The 22,320-nt window shown below is 37.9% G+C and overlaps 1 long non-coding RNA gene across 1 annotated transcript in view; it reads right to left on the reverse strand.

The window, feature by feature from the left end:
* The window catches only part of LOC308606257, a 1,608,653-nt gene that overhangs the window by 809,879 nt on the left and 776,454 nt on the right, over nt 1-22,320 (reverse strand). Inside the window, exon 8 of the long non-coding RNA XR_014013787.1 lies at nt 8,031-8,093. This is a non-coding gene — a long non-coding RNA (uncharacterized lncRNA). The remainder of the gene's footprint in view (nt 1-8,030; nt 8,094-22,320) is intronic.

Below are 22,320 nucleotides of genomic sequence, written 5' to 3' on the forward strand. Positions count from 1 at the left end.
TTTTTCCTCTGAATTTATCAGAAACTGTACCTTTAAAATCAGCTTTCTGAGGATCCAAAAGCTAATTCCTTTCATTTCTTATATCCTCTGGATAAAGCTGAACTGTGAGCCAGTCAAAGGTTTTCCCAAAGTAACAAAAGGTCCTCAAAGATTTGCTGAGGAATTTAATAATATAACCATTCAAACTTATCAAGCTTGTTTCTCAGCTAGTTCGTACACTTGTCCGAGAAGGACAGGGCCAGCAATTGAATGAAAACCATTAACTGGGTAAATACTGAAAGGTCCCTAGAATTACAACCAGAGGACCAGCCCACTAACTCATATGATCAGGCTTCACCAATCACCAGACGACTTCGCTGATCAATTCCTAGGGCTTTTCCAAAGCCTGTTGACTGGAAAAAAATATTCAGCCTTGCACACAGAAATCTGATAAACCTGTTCATGAGTATTACAATTGACCTCAGTTTGTAAAGTAAATTCTGGTCTTCCTTCAGATGTTCATATTATCCAGGCAGCTTTTAACTCTATGTTTATTAATGGGCTGAAACGAGAACTTTCCCTTCTAGTAAAAAAAAAAAAAAAAAAAAGGACCAGGATGGAATGGGAAACTGTCCACTGCAGAGTTAATGTAGCAAACCAGCTTTCTTACACTCTTACACTCTTGATGAACCACCTCAAAGGAAGATGGCTAACATTCTTAATCTTATACTTCAACTCCAGTGACTAAAGGCTCCTAAATGAAAGAAAAACCCTCCTAGTTTCTGCTATTATTGCAAAGAGCCAGGAAATTAGAAAAGAGAGTGTTACAAATTCAAGTGCTTCAGGTACCTCCAGCCCTCTAACCAGCTTTCCCAACATCCTCCCAATTCTCAATGATGGGGCTCCAAGGAACAGGGGCTCTTCCCAATCCTCCCTCTTCATCAGCTCGGAGGAACATTTCTCCAGAGGGGATGAATCTCTTCCAGTCCTAATGGACCTGGAGTCATGCTTTCAGTGCCTGACCCCACTACTATAAAGCAGCCCCTGCCTCAGAGTACCGAAACAGCTCGAACAGTGGGGGGCTCTCTAATTGACCTCAAGAGCTTCCTGCTTCTGAATGTTTTCCCTTCTTTCTAGACCCTTTGATAGATATACACCCTTTTCTCCTTAGTTCCTATGCTCCTACCCATTGATTAGGCTGAGACTTAGAGAATTATGAAAGGTGAAAATAATTCGAGAATTTGATAGTAGTCAAAGTAACCAGCCAGGTGAATAAATGTCCCTTTGATATCTTTCTTTTGTCTCATCTCTAACAGTACTAGAGCTGATTCTTGAAAAGCTATCATGTGTCCCTACTGAATCAGCTATCACCTTCCTTATGAGCAAAATCTACAACCGATATTGGCAAAATTCACAGCATGTCTCCCATCAAGATTCAAATAGACCCCTCACCTCTTCCCACAATTAATCAATACCCTATAAGTAAAGAGGCTCTTTATGGCATAAAACCCATAATAGATTACAAGACTCAAGGCCTCACCATCCTTTATACAAGTCCCTGTAACATTCGTATTTTACCAGCGAGAAAACCTAAGGGCAAAGGATGGAGGTTTGTCCAGGACCTCTGAGCAATAAACAACATTGTTAGCCCGTGACACACTGTTGTTCCGAACCCTCACAAGTTACTAACATTCCCACCAAAAGTAAATTCTTTACTGTAATTGATTTATGCAGTACATTCTTTAGTATTTCAGTTGATGAAGCTACCCAATATCTTTTTGCTTTCACTTGGGAAGAAAAATAATTCACCTGGATAGTAAAGCCTCAGGGTTTTACTGAGAGTCCTTCTTATTTCCTGTAAATCCTAAAGGCTGATCTGGATGATATAAAGTTCCCTAGAGGTTCTATTTTGCTACAATATGTGGATGATTTGCTTCTTTGCTCTCCTTCTCAAGCCTTCTCACAGGAAGACAGTATCCACTTGCTAAAGCTTTTAGCCTTAGAGGGACATAAAGGTCGCCAAAGAAAAACTGAAGTTTGCCCAAACCCAGATTCAATATTTAGGACATCTGAAACCAGAACAAGGCCTACTCCTAGATCCAGATAAGCTTCATGGTGTCCTAAGTTTCCCCAAACCCAAAACTAAGCACCAACTGTGAGGTTTTCTTGGGCTAATTGGTCATTACTGAAAACTGGATCCCAAATTTCTCTCTTACAGCCAAACCTCTGTATGTTTTACTCATCAATAACAATCCCAGCCCAATTTTATGGGAAGAACTGAATGACATAGCTTTTAAGGCCTCAAAGGAGAGTTTGATGAACCCACCTGCCGTTGGGCAGTCCAACGATAAGATCCCATTCTTCCCCATTTATATACGAAAAGGAAGGGAATGCTTTTGGGGTATTCACCCCAAACACAGAAACCACCATCAACTCATAGCCAGCAACTGGACCCTGTGGCATGGGGATACCATGTCCTTAACCACTGCCCTTTTGGTTAAGGCCACCAAGAAAGTGATCATGGGATCCCCTTTAACCAGCTGTGTCCCTCATACAGTAGAAGATGTTCTGAATTCTCAACATGCTCAACCTTTCTCCAGCTGCCTCACCTACTATGCAGTCCCCTGGTTAACTGGTCCTCACATAACTCTTTTATACTATTATAACCTTAACCCTACTACTCTTTCCTCCATCATCAACAAAGTCCCTCATGACTACTTAACACTGACAGACCACATCCTGACTCCACCTGCATCTACAAGAAAGTCCTCTGGATAACACTGCCTTCTCATGGTTCTCTGATGGTTCTTATTTAAAATGTGGCAATGGCAAATATTGTGCTGGGTATGCTAAACTGCCAATATTTATATTGTTAGTATACGTGCTTTTTTTTTTTTTTTTTTTTTTTTGCGGTAGGCGGGCCTCTCACTGTTGTGGCCTCTCCCCTTGCAGAGCACAGGCTCCGGATGCGCAGGCTCAGCAGCCATGGCTCACGGGCCTAGCCGCTCTGCGGCATGTGGGATCTTCCCAGACCGGGGCACGAACCCGTGTCCCCTGCATCGGCAGGCGGACTCTCAACCACTGCGCCACCAGGGAAGCCCAGTATACGTGCTTTTGAAGTAGCTCATGATTTGGGGATGTTGTGGGAGCAACATGATTTTCTTACTTTCAGCAGAAATAAAATTTTAAATGGCCCCTATGTTTAGCAATTATAGTGTGCAATACTTTTACCTGCCACTTGAGCTATTATTAAGATTACGGGGCATTCTCAACTGACTCTCTGGAAGTTTAGAGATCATGTTGCTGGTATTTCCACAAGGAATGCCGCCCTTCAAGGGCTCAACAGCAGCCAAACCTCTGTCATGGTCCAAAGGGATATTTCCCCAAATGATAATTTAGAAAAACTGGCTAGAGAAGCCCAACAATTGGCCTCAGAAAAGGAGAAACAAGATTGGAAATTCAACAACTGTTGGTTTGATAAAAAGAGAAAGGTCTCGTTTGGACCAAATAACTCAGTCTTACTGGAGACTCTAAAATTCCCACTCCTCGCCACTGTACATGCATGAAACCATGGTCTAATAACTCATTCATGATTAGTGGGGAAAAATTAGCAAGCCTACAAAAAGTGCCTACCTCACTTGTCTCAAGTACAACCCAGGGAAGCCTCTTCATACGCTCCCAAATATTTCAAACTGCCTAACTGACCATTTGAGTTCTGGTAAGTGAATGTCATACAACTTCCTTCTCCATCTAATGGATAAATATGTTATAGTCACAGTTCATATGTTTTCACACTGGGCTCAAGGAGCCTTTCTTTGCAGATAGGCTACTGCCTCTTTTGTGGCTAATGTCCTTTTGGAAAAGATTATCCCTACCTGGGGAACTCCTCTCAAACTTCAGAGTTATTGAGGAACCCATTTTACTGGCCAGGTGTTTCAAGTTTGTGCTGTTTGGCCAGTTTTACAACACTTATACTGTGTTTACACCCTCCCTCAATCCTCTGGTTTAGCTGAACGCACTAACAGCATTATTAAGACTCAATTGGCAAGATGTGTAGAGGTCCTCCAAGTACCTCGGCCAAAAGCATTTCTGTTGTTCCTTCTACATCTCAGATCCATTCCTTGTGGAAATCCAACTCTCCTCTCACCCTTCGAGATCGTCACAGGACACCTAATGCACTGGCTTCTGCTCCTTTGCACCCACAACTGACAAAAGGAGAGATACTCCAATATTGCAAAGGCCTAATTGCTTCTATTAAAATTAACCATGTTTTGGTGGAGCAATCTTTTCACAGCATGCCCTTGGGGCACAAAGACCTTAAGCATCATATCTTTTAAACCTGGAGATTTTGTCTGGTGGAAAGGACACCTCCAGAAGAACTCTCCTCAGCCTTACTGGAGAGGCCCCCATCAGGTACTGCTAACCAATCCTTATGCCACCAAACTTCAAAGAATAGACTCTTGGATTCATGTGACACACCTGAAGAAAGCACAGAACCCTGACTGGACCTGCAAATCACCTAGTGACCTAAAAATAAAGATTTCCTGGAATTGAAGCAGATGATATCTGATGAGACAGCTTTCCCAAGATATCCAGACCAGGCATGATGGAAGTTTGTTGCCAAACCTTTGATGATGACATAACACTTTAGATAACCTCTAATGCCTATGACCTTGATAACATATGGACTTCAGATTAAAAGTGCTCAGGAGTTCTCCCTCCTACCCCCCTTTTACTCAAATGTGACCTCAATAGGTTTATAATCTGTGTACTTTTTCTCTGATGTGAGACACTACACTTAGGAAAGGTCCTTCCTGGCACTGAGGGACAGAAGCTGCTGAAACTAGAAAACCTGACTCTTGATCAACAGTGCTTTCAGGGAAAGGTCTTGATCAAAAGGGGTAAATGTAAAAAAAAAAAAAATTAATAAACAGAAACCTCAACCAAATATAGTCAGGGGACCAGAAGGGGGAGATCTCATGCCCTGCAACAAAAGCAGACCCCAAGGAGGAGAAGAAAGATCCCTCTTCCTTCCCAGCAAGGACTCAGCCAATAAAAAAAAAAAAAAAAAGAAATGGACTCTGTTTACTATAACCCTCCCAACTTTCTTTTTCCCTCTGTAAAAGAGCTATCCTTCCCTTGCCATGCAGGGACTTGCACATGGCTCACCACATGGCTCACCATGGTTGCAGACACAAATAGCAATTCTCTGTTGATCCCCAATAAACTCATCTTTGCTGGAGAAATATCTGGCAGTTTATTTGCTGTAGGTCAATAAACCCATGTTCCAACCACCTCCTTTATCAGGCTCCCTTCATAGGACTTATACTCTGGGCCACTTACCCCAGAGCCAAGTACCAGACAACTAAGAACAGCCTCCATGCCCCAGAGCATGCTGAAATTACTCATACTAGCCAACTTTAAACCTGTTTACCTACTCCACCCATTCCTTCTTGCAGAAATCTCTATGAAGTCTCTTGTTCACTCACTCTCTCTGCCTCCTGATTGACCCTGGGGCTTCTCTGCATGGCCCTGCATGGCATATCATGCTTTTTATTTCCTGTTTCTAAGGAGCTGTAAGTATAAAAAACTTCTTGCAATGACAGTAAGTTACATGTCTGTGTCTCACCATACTTGATTAAAGCAAATGCTGGGTACTTTTAAGACAAGAAGCCTAGAAAGAATTGGATGTGAGGGAGTTATGAGTGTGTTGCATGACCGGACAGTTGATCAAGGACCATTTAAGTGGGGACCATTTAACTTCAACTAATCATTTATGAGACAAAGGATGGGAATTTAAAGGGTCTATAACTAGCCTTGTTATAGATACATAAAATTTGAAGATAACTTCTTGTTTAAATCATATGGGTAAGAGTGGATCTCTGCAATAAACAATTTCCAGAAACACAAAAAGGATGGGGGAGATTTCTTGACTGTTCCTGTTTTCCAGAAGAACAGGGCTCAGGTAAAGTTCCATGCTGTCACTAGCCTTTATAGAACAGAATTCTTATCATGGCAGGTCATATTGTTTAACATTTTTTTTTTTTTTACTTTTTTCTCTACCCTTGTGAGCTTTAACAGTGCTTTTGGAGTGGGACAATATAAAATTTGAGTGTCAATTATAAATATTGTTTGAGATTCCATTAGCTGAAACAAATAACTTAGGGTTAATACAAAACAAAATAAAAATTCCTTCATATAGTAATTATTGCACTCTGTCTCAAAACACTTGTGGAATATTAACTCATTCTACATGTTATCAGACTGGGCTTCAAAACGTTAAAACAACCTAGATCATTACTGAGATTCTTTCAGGGTCTAATACAGATGATTCTAAGATAAAGATGCCTTTATGTTTCTAAGTCCCTGACCCATTAAATTCCATGGTCTGCCTCCGTTCCATAGAACACTATGCCTCAACCCCTACCCTACTGAGAAAGGGACAGTTGGTAAAGGGGAAGAGGATGAGAAAAGAGGATGTGCAAAGAATTAACTCTGGTGTATGAATTTGCTTCCTACAGGGTCTCAATCACAGAACAGAGAGGAAATCATAACATAATAAAATTGCATTCATGCATATTCACTTAGAAGGAATTGTATTTAATATTAACAGTATCTTAAGACGTCATGATTTAGCTAATAAACCAGCAAACAGCAATTCACATTGGAATTGTTTGACTTCCTGTCAAATAGCAGCATTCTTGTACATGTAGAAAGAATGAGATAAACAACTTAACTGAGAATTAATGAATTAAGAAATACCTGAAAAGCTTTGTCTATGATCTGGGTTCTTGGAAGAACTCTTTAAGTAGTATTCTTGATTTTGATTAATATTATAATTTATCTAGTTAAGGAAGTACCTCATAAATACTCATGAAGCATTTTATTAGATAACTGTAAATGCTTAAAATCTTATTTTGCAGTCTTTTTCATCACAAAGAAAGAGGAACAGTCTGTGAGCTGTATATCATTTAGCCTTGTTCATTGACAGTAAGTCACACTGTTTTAAAAACAAGATGCTTCAATACTCATGCTGCCTTTGCATAAAGTTGGTGTTCTTACAGATCTGCCCTTGTACTAATGTGATATATAGAACTTAATTCTGTGATGACACATGCTCTCCTACACCCTCTAGTGGCACATTTTCCCTAAGGCCATCACAGTGATGAGCTAAGGACAGATAGGGTCTATTTACAGCAACTTCGTGGACATTTGATGCCTCAATATATGCCAGCAGTTTGGAGAGAGAAGGGCTAAAAGCAGTATCTCAAACCTACCTCACAGGAACTAAGGCTCTGCAAAACTTTTAAAACTTTCATCCATCTGCCCTCCTCCACTTTGCAATAACCATCCTCTCTCTGCTGTCCAAACCGTACCACCACTACAGCTAGTGCCCTCTGGTTTCTCCTCTCCATAGCTACACTCTCATCATCATAACAGTACACATCGTAACACCAAAGAGCAAACACTTTCATTCATCTATCAAAGGGAAAGGTGTAATGACATCCGATGATGCTGCCCATCTACAGAACAGGTGGACTTTTGATATGCCAGGACTTACAGATCTTCCCCATCACCATTTACAATCCCACTTAGTTCCATGGACATTTTCATGCCAGTGATACTTCTGTCCAACACCCATTTATAAACAAGCATGTATTAGTTGAAATTCATCTGAACCATTTTTTTTTTACTCAAGCCTCTTTGGGTCTTCCACACACTTTCCACATTTTCAAGCAAATATCCATAAAATCTCTGCTTTCTCAACTCAATCTGATCCACTAAGCCCTATAAGAAACCTGACCCTTCCACTCAATCCAATCTGTTCACTGTATGAAAAGTCTCTATAGGTTCTAGGACCAATTTGAGAAATTATCCAGAACATTCTTTCCATCTACAAGTTTCCCCAACTTGCTCTGTCCTAACCAGCAACTGAGAATGCTTATTCAAAATATAAATCCCAAGGATTGACATCCACAAGATGACAGGAGTTTTTTTTTTTTTAAACCATCATCCTCAAATAGAACATTGATTTTAAAATCCACCCTTACCTTTGTAGGAGTCAAGGAGTCCAGCGGAGAAGTTTCAGCACACCACTGGAGCAAAAAAAATCCCTGAAAATAAATGCATTGAAGAAAGTGAGAACAGTTTCAATTTACCCATATCAGTCCTCCCCCAAGGGGGCACATCTCAGTGCCAAAAGCAATTTCTTGGCCCCTAGCAATTTCTCCTACATGGGAAAGTAACAGTGTAGTGAGTGCCTTGCTTCCCTGGCTATGTGAGATACTGCCCAAGAGGCACCCTTCTTTCTCACCCAAACCAGAACACTAAGGTGACCAGCACCACCAAAGGACTGAGAGAAGCTAGGAGAACAGTAACCAAGACATAGAACTCAAAGGACTTTGAGTCCTATGACACAAACTCCATCAGGAAGATGCCCCATAAGCCACTTGGGATGCCTTGCTTACAGGTCCCCCCAGCTGGCCCATGGATGCCCTTGAAGCTCTGTGTGCCTCACTCACCTGGTTCCTCTTCCCCACCACCCCCACAGCTGGCTCCCTAAGCATGTGCTGGTGGATTATGAATGCAAGTTTTTGTAGATGGCTTGTGAGCACGTGCATAAAGTCAACCTGACTGCAGGACTGGAAGAAGGCACAGTTAGGGCACCACTCCCAGGGAAAACAAATGGGAGGCTCTCAAGCATCTGGCCTGGCTTTCTAGAATTGAGAGAAGGCACACAATTTTAGTAATTCACTCCCAAGAGGGAACAATAGATGTAGAGTGGGTGATTCCATAGAGAGCCTCAGAATCCTTAGCCAGACTGGTGAAACTATTTTTCTCCCAAAGCCAGTCGTCAAAGAATAGAGAAGGTGACTGCTCCTTCAGTAGAAATCATAAAAAAGAACCAAATAAATTCTGGAACTAAAGAATACAATGAAATAAAAAGTGGAATAGCGAGCAGCAGCAGCAAGCTTGATCAAGCTTAAGAGTCTGTGAACTCAAAGATAAGTCATTTGAAATTATCCAGTCAGAGAAGAAAAAAAAGATGGATGAATAAAACCCTGCAATTATTTACTCTCATTATTCCATGACCCCTGCCCTGTCAAGGTGATGACATTATTTTGGAACTCTTGGTTCACACAAAAGTGTGGTTGCTTGTTGTTATTGTTTAAATAATTTTGGAAAATGCATCACACCAGATTTCCCTCTGGGATTGTGGTTTTCAATTTTTTTTTTTTTTTGGTCTCATGAAAATTCTACATTCTTAAAAATAAATGAGGACTCTAATGAGGTTTTGTTTATGGGGGTTATATCTGTTGATATTTAATGTACTAAAAATAGAGATTTTAAAAATTCAATTTATTGATTCATTTAAAAACAATAAGCCCATTACATGTTTAAGTTAACAACCTTTATTTAAAAAGAAGAGTGAGAGATGTGGTATTGTTTTACATTTTTTTCAAATCTCTTTAATGTCTCATTTAATAGAAGATGGCTGGATTCTCATATCTGTTTCTGCATTCAGTCCATTGTGTAAGTCATTCTGGTTGAAGTAAATGAAGAACATTTGACCTCACAGAAGTAGGCAGTTGAAAAAGAGAGGGACCTCACTGACCTCCTGAAAAGGTCTCAGGGAACCCCAAGCTTCCCCAGACCACTCTTTGAAAACCTCTAAAAACAAATAGACAAAACCTGTTTAACATCCTTTAACCAACCATCACTAAAGTTATTGGAATAACCACAGTTATTGAACTAAGGACATGCTATGTTGGGTTTGAATTTCAAAATCTTAATTAAGGTTTATTTGCCTTTGTTATTGTTTCCTAAATGGCTTTCCTCCTTTAGGATTGAGTTTGCTCCAGGCCTAAGTCACTTAACTTCTCTAAATGCCGTTTAGTGTGTTCCTTTCCCCATCTCTACTTTCCTGGGTATAGCAGAGGAGTCTAAAAAAGAATCGGTGCTGCCCCTCTATTGGTGCCACAAATGGGATCTCCCCACCCATTTTCTTGGCATCCTGTGACAGTTCATTTGTAGCACATTCATGCTTTTTAGTTCTCTCTTGGGGAAACATCTCAGCTAGAAACTTAAGCATAAGGTGTGTGTGTACAGACACAGACACTGTTGTTTGCTATTATCTTAGGAAGCTGTAGTAGAAGTAAGTTAGTTTTATGGTGCAAATATTTTACATTCTGATAAATACAAGTCACTTCCTATTTTATCCTTTTCACATCGACATTCTTACATAACTAATCTAGAAGTGGTGAGTATAAATTTTGTAGATTAAAACAACAACAGTATGTCTAATTACATATAATTACACAAACCATTATCTGCCACAACTACCAACATCCTTTGAAGCACAATTTGGAAAATCTATTCTAGACTATACCTAGGAGAACTGCTATTAAGATAGTGTTGGAAATCTCTAGTGGGTCACTGAATGCTCCTGAAATCATCTCATTAGCAAGTTCTAAACTATCCCTCCAGATTCTACATTTCTACTTTAAAAAAAAAATGTAGTGATCCATTTTATATACACAAATTGGGTAAAAACTTACAATAATATTGAAAAGCATGCAGAACATAGAACAGATAACAAATTACTAAATTTGGTAATTCTTGCCAAAACACTTAATTTTGTTCAGTTTCTGATAATGTTTAAAAAATAAGCAAACAAAACTTAACAAAATTAGAAAAGATGCTGAATTCGCAAATAGGTATAAGAGGAAAGAAAAATATATTCCTCCTACTGAGAAAAATTTTCTTAGATACCTACATATGAATGACATATCAAAAAGAAACTACGAAAGACAGGAGAGCAAACTGAGATTAGTTCAATTAGTATGTTGATTATTCCATGCAAGGCACCATTACACGTGTACTGAGGGATTCAAAGCAGAATAAACTATGGCCTGTGACCACCTGGAGCTTATTATCTACTGAGTAATACAAGACTTTACACAACTCAAATTGCCAAATCAGATTACTACTATTATTGCAAATATTAAAGTATACTGAGTGAATAAAGAAAAAATAAGTAATTCCAATGAGTTCTAAAATAGTTTATAGAGAAAGTGACATTCAATTAGTTTTTTATAAAACAGACTGAAGCGTGACCAGTGAATCTTCTAAGTTAAAAAAAAAAAAAAAAAAAAAGATGGGACCAGAGGTAAGAATATAAGAAAACGCAGGGTATGTTTAGGTGTATTTGGGGAAGTTTCTGCTTCAAAGAATTGTTGATTATAGTCAATGCATTATAAAGCATATTTTCCCTTATGACCTGTATTCACTCAGAATTAGATTAAGGTCTTTATAGGTCAGAAGTCATTCGAACTCAGTACGGATGAGCAGTCGTGGAAAGTTAATAACTTGCACGGATTATTTATGATCCCACTGAAGTTTCTTTAATTAAGCGAACTTTCATAATCCCTTTCTAATGCCTTATCAACTTGATTTTTATCTATGTAAGCACTGGCTGCCACACACCAGGGGACCTGTTATGAGACTCAAGATGATACAAAAGAATTTTAGACTTAAATGAACAATTTATGGCTAGCTACCCACTCAGCAGTGGTTAGGGCAAGAATTGGTCTCACTAAAGCTTTCTATCCTGAGATTCTGGTACATAATGTTCCACTCCTGAAACTGGATCAGTTGTCCTAACACTGCTAGACAATCCTCTGCCCTGTCCGATGCGTGGGCTTAGAAGAAATCGTCTTAACCTCTTGACTCTATCAGGCCCTCATCTGTACATCCTTTTCAGACTTAGTATATTCTCCTCAGTAGGCCCAATGATGCCCTCTATCATGAGTTTAGTAAGGTTTGGCAAACTTTTTCTGTAAGGAGCCAGATAGTATCAGCATATATTTAGGCTTTCCAGATAATAAACAGTTGGTCTCTGTTGCAACTGCTCAGCTCTTCATTATAGCACAGAAGCAGCCACAGACAGTATACATAAATGGATAGCCAGGGCCTCCCTGGTGGCGCAGTGGTTAAGAGTCCGCCTGCCGATGCAGGGGACACGCGTTCATGCCCCGGTCCGGGAAGGTCCCCCATGCCGTGGAGCGGCTGGGCCCGTGAGCCATGGCCGCTGAGCCTGCGCGTCCGGAGCCTGTGCTCCGCAACCGGAGAGGCCACAACAGTGAGAGGCCCGCGTACCGCAAAAAAACAAAAAACAAACAAAAAAATGGATATAGTCACATTTCACCTGGGGGCTGGCTGTAGTTTCTGATTCCTGCACTAAGGTGTCTGATTTAGGAAGGGAAACCCTTCTAAGATCCTGGTAAAGCAAAATTAAGAGGGAAAGAAAAAAACTATAAAGGTACAAAGAGGAAGTACAACAAAGAACTTTTAGCTGCAAGCAACTCATACTCGAGAGAGAAAGAAAAGGAAAAAACAATTAATAGGTGTTAGGCTGCAGCCCGCAGGCCTGCAAGCCTTGTAGTTGCCCAACCCCGAGAATGAACAAAGAGCCCGAAGACAGTGACAACGGTTTATGGAGCAGGGGGGCTCTTACATACCTGAAGGAAGGTCCTGGAGCTGCACCCCCACCGTGCGAGGCAGACTGCGGGCAGAACATGGCGTCAGTCTTCGTTACTCGGGGAGGAGCTAGGGGAAGGAGGCGTTTATAGGGGGAATTGGCATCAGCTGGGCTCAATTAACAGGGATTAACTAAGCCCTGTAATTAAGAGGATTGGATACTCATGTGAGTGAAGCAGAGACTGGTCGAGCAGGAGGCGTACAGAGAGCAAGAGAACAGCCACGTTGAACGGCCTGACCATACAACAGGTAACACAAACAAAAGAGAAAAAGTCACTGTGCCTCATCACCTTCATTTCTATGCCTCAAAACAGAGTTTGCCAAATATAGATTTACCTGGGAGTCTCTTTAGACATGTAGAGCCTCAGGCTCTAACTCAGGCCTCTTCAATTAGGGTCTCCAAGGTAGAAGATTACCGTGTTTAACAAGATTCCAAGGTGATTCTCATATATACTCAAGCTTAAGAAGAATTATTGTATAGCTTCAAGAACTTTCTCTGCATTCTTTAGCTCCCTAATTGTTAACTCTTCTCTTTATCACTGCATGAAGTCTCAGTGAAGAGGAGAATGTATTATCAGCTCCCTTTGAATTGATGCCTTGGTCTGGAACTTCCTAAACTTACTCTCACCCCTTAGACATAGGTCTTTGATTCTATTCACTGTAGTTAGGGGTCACCCCCACTAGCACACACACCTGATGCTGATTTCTAGACCCAATCAAGATCAGAAACCCATGCTTTTCACTTAATAGGATTCCTCCTGTTATACGTGGGATGAGCATTAAGGAAACAACTTGTGTCAAGATTCTTAATAACACTGCTTTCCTACGTAAGTCTCTTCAATGTAATACAGTTTGGATTCTGGAAATGTCCCACTGGCTGAAAAAATATCAGGAAAAAAATAAAACTTCTAGACAAACATGAACCGTAAAACGTAACAAAATTAAATCCTTAGAAGGGAATGCTTTCAGTTTTAGGCTTGAGGCTAAAACAAATGTATATCCAGTAAAGAGACAGAAATTCTGTCTTATCCTACCTTTAAGTCAACAACAAACTTGCAATTTTGGATGACCTCAGATGTATTATTATTTTTTTTAAATAGACAATCACCATGTAACTAGACACTGAGGATACCAATTTAGAGACTTGGCAATTTATAGAAAAGTGAAATTATCAAGTGGATGGAATCTTAGATAATATTTTTTGAAAGAACTGACAAAAGACTCATAAATAATGGTAAATTTTCTCATAATCTGGTATCTTCCTACCAAAGTGAATTTATATGTTCTTTTAAGCCAATTTATTCTTAGAAGCAAAGTTCAGTACAAATTGGGCTGAAATTTAATTTCCTTTTGTCCTAGGGATGGATTTGAGAAGTGACTTTTGTTTTCTTTGATTTCAGAATAGCTTTGAATGATTTCCTCTTTAAGGATTCAGAAATGGCTTTGCAGTCTTCTGTTGTTTCTTTGTTAATCCCCTAAGATTTGTGAATTCTACTATTTTTAATCTCATTTTTTTTCTTGTCCACTTTTCTCTGCTGGACTTTGGGATTTATGCAAATCTCATCAAAAGTGGACCATCCTGCTTAAGAATAACATTCCTTTTTTTTTTTTTTTCCTACTTCTGTTTCAGCCCGTTTCTTGATCCAGTCACTTTTGGTCCAGAAGCTCAAGTTCATCTTGAAGAAAAGTTATTTCTCAGGAGATATGATTATATGATTTTTCTCCCTCCTCAAATGACCTGTTGAAATAGATTTCTGGGGACTCATATTAATTCCAAAGTATGACTCTGAGAGCATGAGCATTAATTGAAAGACTATTTTTATCACCTTATGCTCTCCTTTAAAAAATAAATGACACTTTTCCTAGATTTAATTCAACTTTCACTTTTGACTAGGATATTAAATGTCAGGAATTATACTTCTGTGTGTATGTATGTTTAATAATTCTCTAACGAATGCAATTAATATCAAGAGAATCGGGTTATAATGCATTTCCTTTCATACCACAAAATAAAAAAGTCATTTTTAATGAGGTAGAAGGTGCCTGGAAGTACATTAGCCTTAAGCAATGAGTAGTTCACAAATACACATACCTATAAAAAGCAGACATTTTTTGAAGCCCATGAAAGCAAACCTTTAAATAATTTGGATTTAAGGTATACAGCACAAATGCATCAAAGAATTATGACTGATACATAAACCTTTAGCTTCAACTAGAAAAAGTTATAATAACTGTTATGCTAACATTTGTTGAGTGATTACTAAGTGCCAAGCATGGTGCCCATTTGATTTATTTTAATAATTACAAAAACTTTATGTAGATATTATTATCCTCAATTTATGTAAACTGCCCAAAGTCACACATCTCATAAGTGGTTGAGCCAGAATTCAAATTCAAGTATTTTAATTCAAAAACTTCTATCTTTAGCCCCATATGATATACTTAGATATATCACAAGGAAAAAAATTGTTTTCAATTAAACCAGTGTTCCTCACAACTCTACCCCTCTCCAGAGCTGAACATGTGTGTCTGCAGGAAAGGATCCTGATGATGACATCTATACCAGATCAAGGTTTGTCACATTCAAACTTGGTTAGATAAAGAGTTCATTCTCACCAGGATTCTGCTTTGGAACAGCTTTTGCATTATAAGATCCATTTTATCTGTAGAACTATGATGCTACTAACTGCTCGTCTTCTTTGGACTTCTCTTTCAAAAAAATCAATAAATTCAACAAACATTTATTCATGAATGATTGAAAAATGAACTCATGAAATAACCAATGACTACTCAAATGAAAATATCCAAAATGTATATACCCAAATCAAGGTAACTGGAGAGAAAATTCTGGGTAGGGTATAATCTTTTCTTCCTCAAAAAGTAAAACTACATTCTATCATTTCGTAGCTCAAGAGCCCTTCTTTCTGCTCTCCTTATTCACACGCATATACATACCCACACACCTGTCCACATGCACGTGTCAATAGGTGCTCAATCTTAGGGGAACTTCTATTCTATGTAGGGAACTGTGGCACACTATGTGCCACTGTAGGGCATGTTACCAGTTTATGTTTATATTTATATATTTCTGGTGTGAGGAGTTCTAGCATCTACTTCCACCAAGAACACCACTATTAACCTCTGCCAGAGCAAGAGAGTAGTCATATTAGTAGAATTCTAGGATACAAAGCATTGAGATTTTCATTTCCTATTTTCTCCACTGAAAGTGGTGGTATGTCAATTCTTTAAAGTCTCTTTGATATTTAAACATCTGATTTATCCTGATACATTTAAGAATTACAATAAAAGGTAAAGTTTCTTAAGAATCCTAGAAAATCACAAATAGTCTGAGTACCATTTAACCACTGAAGACATTTGGAAACTTGGGTGCAACCAACCATGTCAATTTGCTTCATGTTTATTTGTGAGATTTTATTCAAATTATCTGATAGACGAAAGCCTAAATTTATCAACCTCAGGGATTAATTTGGTGCCATTGGAGAGAAGGAAAAAAATTAGCCACGAATTCCATTCATACTCCTGTACTCAGAATTCCTGTGGGAACACATTCTGCATATCCAAGTCAACCAAACTCACTTTGAGGTCAAGGAATACTTCAGGTGAGTTTCAGCAGAAAGAATTTTGCCATCTGTTTGATATATTATTCATTTAAAATATTCAGAGAATTGCAAATGCCAATAGAGGACATTAGATTGAATGCAAGCCCTCCTATGCATATTCAAACAGCTTTATATATCCTTCATGAGTCAAAACAAAGTGACTAAATGAGAAGGTACAGAGAATAGACCACGGTGAACAAAAGGATGCATGAAGTCTTCCATGTGAAATCTAAATAACATTAGGCCATGACAAGATCTTCAAGGTCAGGTATAATAAAGAAATTTAATTTTGTAACAGGTGTACTATAATCTTCTAAAAAGTTTTATTTTCCATATATGAGTTAAGCTATGACCTAAAATGTAATTTTTGTCAGGTCTTCAACTTGTAATGTGCCAAAGGATGCCTTAAATTTTTCAGTTTTAAGGCCTTCCAAGAGATTTCATATTTGGAAAATGTTTTCTGTCTTATATTATCCTCAATTCAATAACCCCAGATATCAGGTTAACAGAAGAATGAAGACACTGGCCCAAGGACGCACTGCTATGTATGTGTGTATATGTGTTTGTGTGTGTGCACGTATATTCATATGTGTATTTATATGCATATATATATTTTATATGTTTTAGATTAATGTATATGATTAATAGATAAAACCACAAATTCAATATAACTGGCAGAATAACTCTTTTAAAGACTGTCTTCATAAAATAGCCCATTGTATATAAAATATTACAGTTGGATTGTATATTAATTAGCCACCTGTAAGGAGGATAATACATTTGTACGTACAAAGCTAAAGTGAACGCTGGATCTTAAAAAAAACCCAGCATCCTTAAGCAATGAAATAGGTATCTTAGTTTGTTTCCCTACTTAACTATTTTGCTCTCTGATTTCCTCATGAAAATTTCCAAGTCTAAAGTTTGTACTTTTTTCACAAAGGGGCAGTAATGCCTATAAAATCATTCCAGGTCAAAGTAGACCTCTTTTTCTCACTTTCCTTACCAAATTATCAACTTTCTTCTTTCAACTAAAGTAGTTTTACCATATTTTATTTACTTCCTTATCCAAATATTATTTGTCTAGCAGTCTCAAACCTATGGACCCACAAAGAAGTAAAAAAATAAAACTATGGACAGTGAAAATAGTTGTCTCAAATCCCATGCAGATGGACTTTGATGCATTCATGCAGAAGCTTATGATGCATCTCAAACATTCTTTGGGCCAGCTGTGAATAATGGCAACTAAGAGCACCAGGAAACTAGAAATATCCAGCATGCTGTGCTCCCTGAGAATAGAAGCAAATCCACCCTACTGAGCGATAAACCCAACAGGTGTTCCAAATTATGGAATTAGAATTCGTAACAATGTTGACCCCAGTCTGTGAACAACTGAAAGAATTTACTGAGGAATTGTGTGTTTGATGCTCCACTGTAATCCCAACCTCTGGAATAGTAAGCATTCATTAATTTATTTAGCAAACATTTATTGACCTCCAGTCACAAATAAAAGACTCTGTCTTAGGTATAGTTTACATTAGAATGCAGAAGAGTGTGCATTTGTGCATGCATAAATGTATTCATGTATATGTACATACATATATACATATTACATGTACACCTATATATATGTGTGTATGTATGTATATATATATTTGTGGGTCTGTTTGTTCTGTGATGTTAAATATTTCTTCTTCATACATATAAAATATAAAGAAGAGATAAACATTTGTCTCACAAAGAAAACACTGGGTTTTTTTCTTTCCTTTCTGGTGTTTTGCTAATGCATTGAAATGATCAAAAAATCAGCAGCCAAACTCTTGTCTAAATGTGAACCATTAGTATTACTTAAATTATTTCCTGAAGTTCCGTCTTCCGGATGATCAGTGATCTCCAGCTTGTTCCCTGCTTGCTTCTAGCTGGCAAGGTTGTTCATGATAATTACCCTCTTGCTTTTTTAGCTTTCAGCAACTTTAGAATTTCTGCACTAATTTATCACTGTTTGGGATGTAAATTGCATTATATCAGTAATAGCTATGATTAGAGGTCTGATAGTATTTTCACATACAGTCTCAGGATTTGGTCTGATTTAGCTGGATTTCTGTGTGTCCTGCACTGTTTGCTTGACAAGTAGCCTATGTCTAAGCTGTGCTGGATATCATGTTCTCTGATAGATGTATTATTCCTACAAATTGAAATAGACTTACTTCTTTCTTGCCAGAGAGACTTATTTTGAAGTGTCATGGCTTCTACAAAGGACCCATGTGCTCAGGGAATGAAACCTTCTGTTTAAACAGGAACAAATATAATGCTTGTTATAATTGTCTTCCATTATGACTTATCTGCATTTTTTAAAAAATCATGGGTTCTTACACAGAATTTGAAGCTACGATTTCCTACTCAGTGCCTGAAATTTCCTCTGCTAATTCCCCAACCAAAGGTCATGCAGCCTTCTGCTTGACCACCGTCTGTAATGGGGCAGCATTCTTTTCCTCGCAGGAGACAATCTGTTAGGCTATTTCCAAAGATGAAAGTGTTAGACTGTAATTCTTTAATCAAATGAAAATGTGCCTTCCTTTTGGACTCAGGTTTTTCATTCTAGTTCCACACAAAATACATCCCACCCCTCCATTCCAGAATAAACCTTACTTCACCTGGTTAAGCATGACCTTCACTGAGAAACACCTATTGAATTGAACCCCAGTCCTCAGCAGGATAGGCAGACCCTCCTCAGAGATAGCTAACTGGGGAACAGGACCACAATTTAGCACTTACGTTACAATTTAGTAGAGAAGCCATTGGTACTCTGATATTGTATGTCTGTTAAAACTCAGAGAAACATATAAAAGGCCTGATACTTGGAACTCTGGTTATACTCATTATCTCCTTTGTCAGAATTTTCCCTTCAGCAAGTTCTTAAGTGAGCATAAGAAAAAAATTTTAAATAAATAAACAAAAACATCCATCATCTAGGTGGGCTATATCAGGTGCCCTAGTGAAGCCATCAAGAGTTCTGTAGTGTTCATTTTTCACCTCGACTTCCTCAGTGTGAGTTCAATTATGTCAAGTGCTTCTTCCATGCAGTCAGAGAAGATGACCATTGGAAACCCCATGCTCACAGCCTGTGACCCCAGCAAATGCACTCTCTCTCCTATTGTCCAGATGTTACTACATTGCCTGAAAGGACCCTGATTAGCCCAGGCAAAGGACATGGAGCTACTGGACAGGCCCAACACAGCTGCATGGGATGCAGAGGGAAAATTCTCAAAAGGAAAGAAATCTGGGCAATCCACCTAGCTCCATTACAAAAGGGTGAAAAATTTTAGAATACATGAATAAACAAGCAAAGAATGTCACCTGTATCTCATACAGTCCTGAAATCTGGCTTTGGTAAACTAGTGGGAAAAGTGAAACTGCCTTTTTCTTTTTGGAAAGTTTGACAATGGACAGCAGCTCGACATTTGTAGAAATCCCATTGTCCTTTAGTCTCCTGACATAATACCAATCTCATTTCTCGCACCTGAAAGACTTTCCATTCAATAAAGTCAAGGAGAGAATAAAGAGTAAAGCGGTCAGTCTCAAATAATAAAGGAGCTAGAAGATCACAATTTAGCAAGACTCTGGCATGACAAAAATCAAGACCAGACGAGTGTGCAAGCAAGAATCTGGAGGTTAGTACAGGATTACATCAGAGGAGGTTTTAAAAAATTCCATGTATGGCTTTAGGGCATTACATATCTCCCCCCATCCTAAACACTGGATTCTTTTAATCCATAAAAGGGGATTTGGGTTCATATACCACACTCTATTAAAGTATATACACACAGAGTTAAGTCTAGGAGATAAGTGCCTTAGGTACCTGACCTGGTCTTTGCCATCAACAGTACTTCACTCAGTGACTGGCCCACAGTATTTGCTCAGAAAGTGTTAAAATAAGACTGAAAATCTTGGACTAGTTGACTTTGAAAATCCTGACCATTTCTTAATATCTATGGTTCTATTTGTGCAATAGCAAATCAATCCATGAAATTGGTATCAGATCCTTTTTACTGTTTTGGTTTCTGCTTTGTTTTAGAAACAAAGCACGTTTTCAGAACTACAAATTGGTGAAATCTATTCTAATGCCATGGTATGGCCATGTTTAATTTTTCAAAGAATTCCCATGGCATATCTTCCACGAAGCAATTCTATCTTTGTGGTAGATACTATTGTTGTGTTTTTCAGATGATGGAATGGGTTCACTATTGGGCCTTAGGAAAACTCCTAAACTATTGAATTTCAGTGATTCAGTTGGAACTTACTTCACTCTCCTCTTCCAATTTCTGACTGGGAACAATGTTCAAATGCCTTCTCTGCGTATAATATAGGGAAAAAGATACTGCTGACAGAAAAAATACTTCCTGTCTAAAACCAGTGCCAAACAGGAACAATGACAAAAAGAATGCCTAATTATGTAAAGTTTGCTGCTTCATTTAAAAGCCTTTCTATTGTACAGGATCCTTTTAATTACTGCTGTGAACTGCTATCTCCTGTGATCTTTCATGTACACTGCCATCTGTTTTTAAAATATCTTATGATATTGAAATAACATTGCATGTGATTTGCTGTCTTTTATTCGGTCTGCCAGGACAGTGTGAAGGACCCCACACAGTATGACTGCAAATCTCAGGGCTTTCTATGAAAGAAGGAAAACAAAGTCTACTACAAAAACCCAGTATGTTCTCAAACTTCATCTGGACTGCAGCATCTGGATCAATAAATTATAAAAAACAGTCCTACCACTAATTAGCTATATGACATTAGGTAAGTTAATGTATTGTGCTGATTTTCAGTTTTCTCACTTGTGTAAAGAACAGACAGGCTAGATGAAAACCAAAGGACTTGTGGCCTCCAGTATCGTGGGGCGTCGCCTAATCATCTCTAGGAGTTTTTGCTCTGCCTGCAAACACACAGACACAAAACACGCACAATTAAATCAAAGCTTTGTCATAATCACAAAATAATATCTTTGCTCAATACTTAATCCCAGGCTTGGTTTTACAACATCCAGACTTTCTTTGGTTGCTGAAATAATACTGTAGCCGAAAAACATGAATAAAAGTAATCCTAATGCATTGCACAAAAAATTACTCATGTGTGTTATTATGTTAGTATGTTATTGTACATGTTTATGTTATCTGGCATGATGGAGCGTAGGGAATCATTAACTCAACAACAATGGAAGCTCAAAACTCAACTATATTGAGTCCATAAGGTGAAGGAAGTTGGGCAAATCCAAGTTTATGTCTTATTAGAGCTTACAGCTTTGCCTTGCACATAGTAGATGATATTTAAATATTTACATAGAATTTCTTTAGAATTTTATGATTTCATGATAATAATTATTTGAGTGGAAGAGGTAAGTTAATACATAACAAAACAGTGCAGTCTGCTCAGTACCTGATACATAGCAAAACTGAACTTTTAATTAATTAATCTATTTACGTGAACAAAGAAAACTTGTCAAAATATTTTTCTAAGAGGCCTAAATTTTTATTTCCATCTGAGATTATATTATGAACATTTGAAGGAAATAATCTAAAAATATGCAAAAGATATATAGGTAAGAATGATCAACCCAAGGAATAAAAATAGCAAAATATTTGATACAGGTTGTTAAAAATTGGGTTGATTATGGTAATCATGGGGCATCTATATGATGCATTCTTAAAAGGGTAATAATATACATAATAGTTATTGTTAAGTAAAGGAAAATGTAGAATAGAAGTTGTATAATTATTGCCTGACACTGATTTAAATTTATTTCTAGAAATATGACATAATTTGTTAAGATAATACATTAATGTTTTATGTACAGTAAAATATTTGGTTATCTTATCATATAAATATTATATTGCATTTAACAAAATTTATTTAATTTATATATTATATATAATAAATAATATATAATAAAATGAAACACTATGTGACAAACTAAAATTCTTTAATATTAACAGCTATCTCAGGTTCTAGAACTATGGAAAGATTTTATTTTTCATAAGCATTATAAATTTTCCCTGCATATATTAAAAAAAGATTTTTTTCCCTATTCTTTTTTTTACATACTTTTGTTTTAATTTTAGTACTACTACTCATTATATGTGGGGCTTAAACAACTCAAGTTTTCTTCTGTTTCTTCTCCGTA

This window comes from Mesoplodon bidens (genome assembly GCF_964165515.1).
Source record: "Mesoplodon bidens genome assembly, chromosome: 18".
Lineage (NCBI taxonomy): Eukaryota > Metazoa > Chordata > Mammalia > Artiodactyla > Ziphiidae > Mesoplodon > Mesoplodon bidens.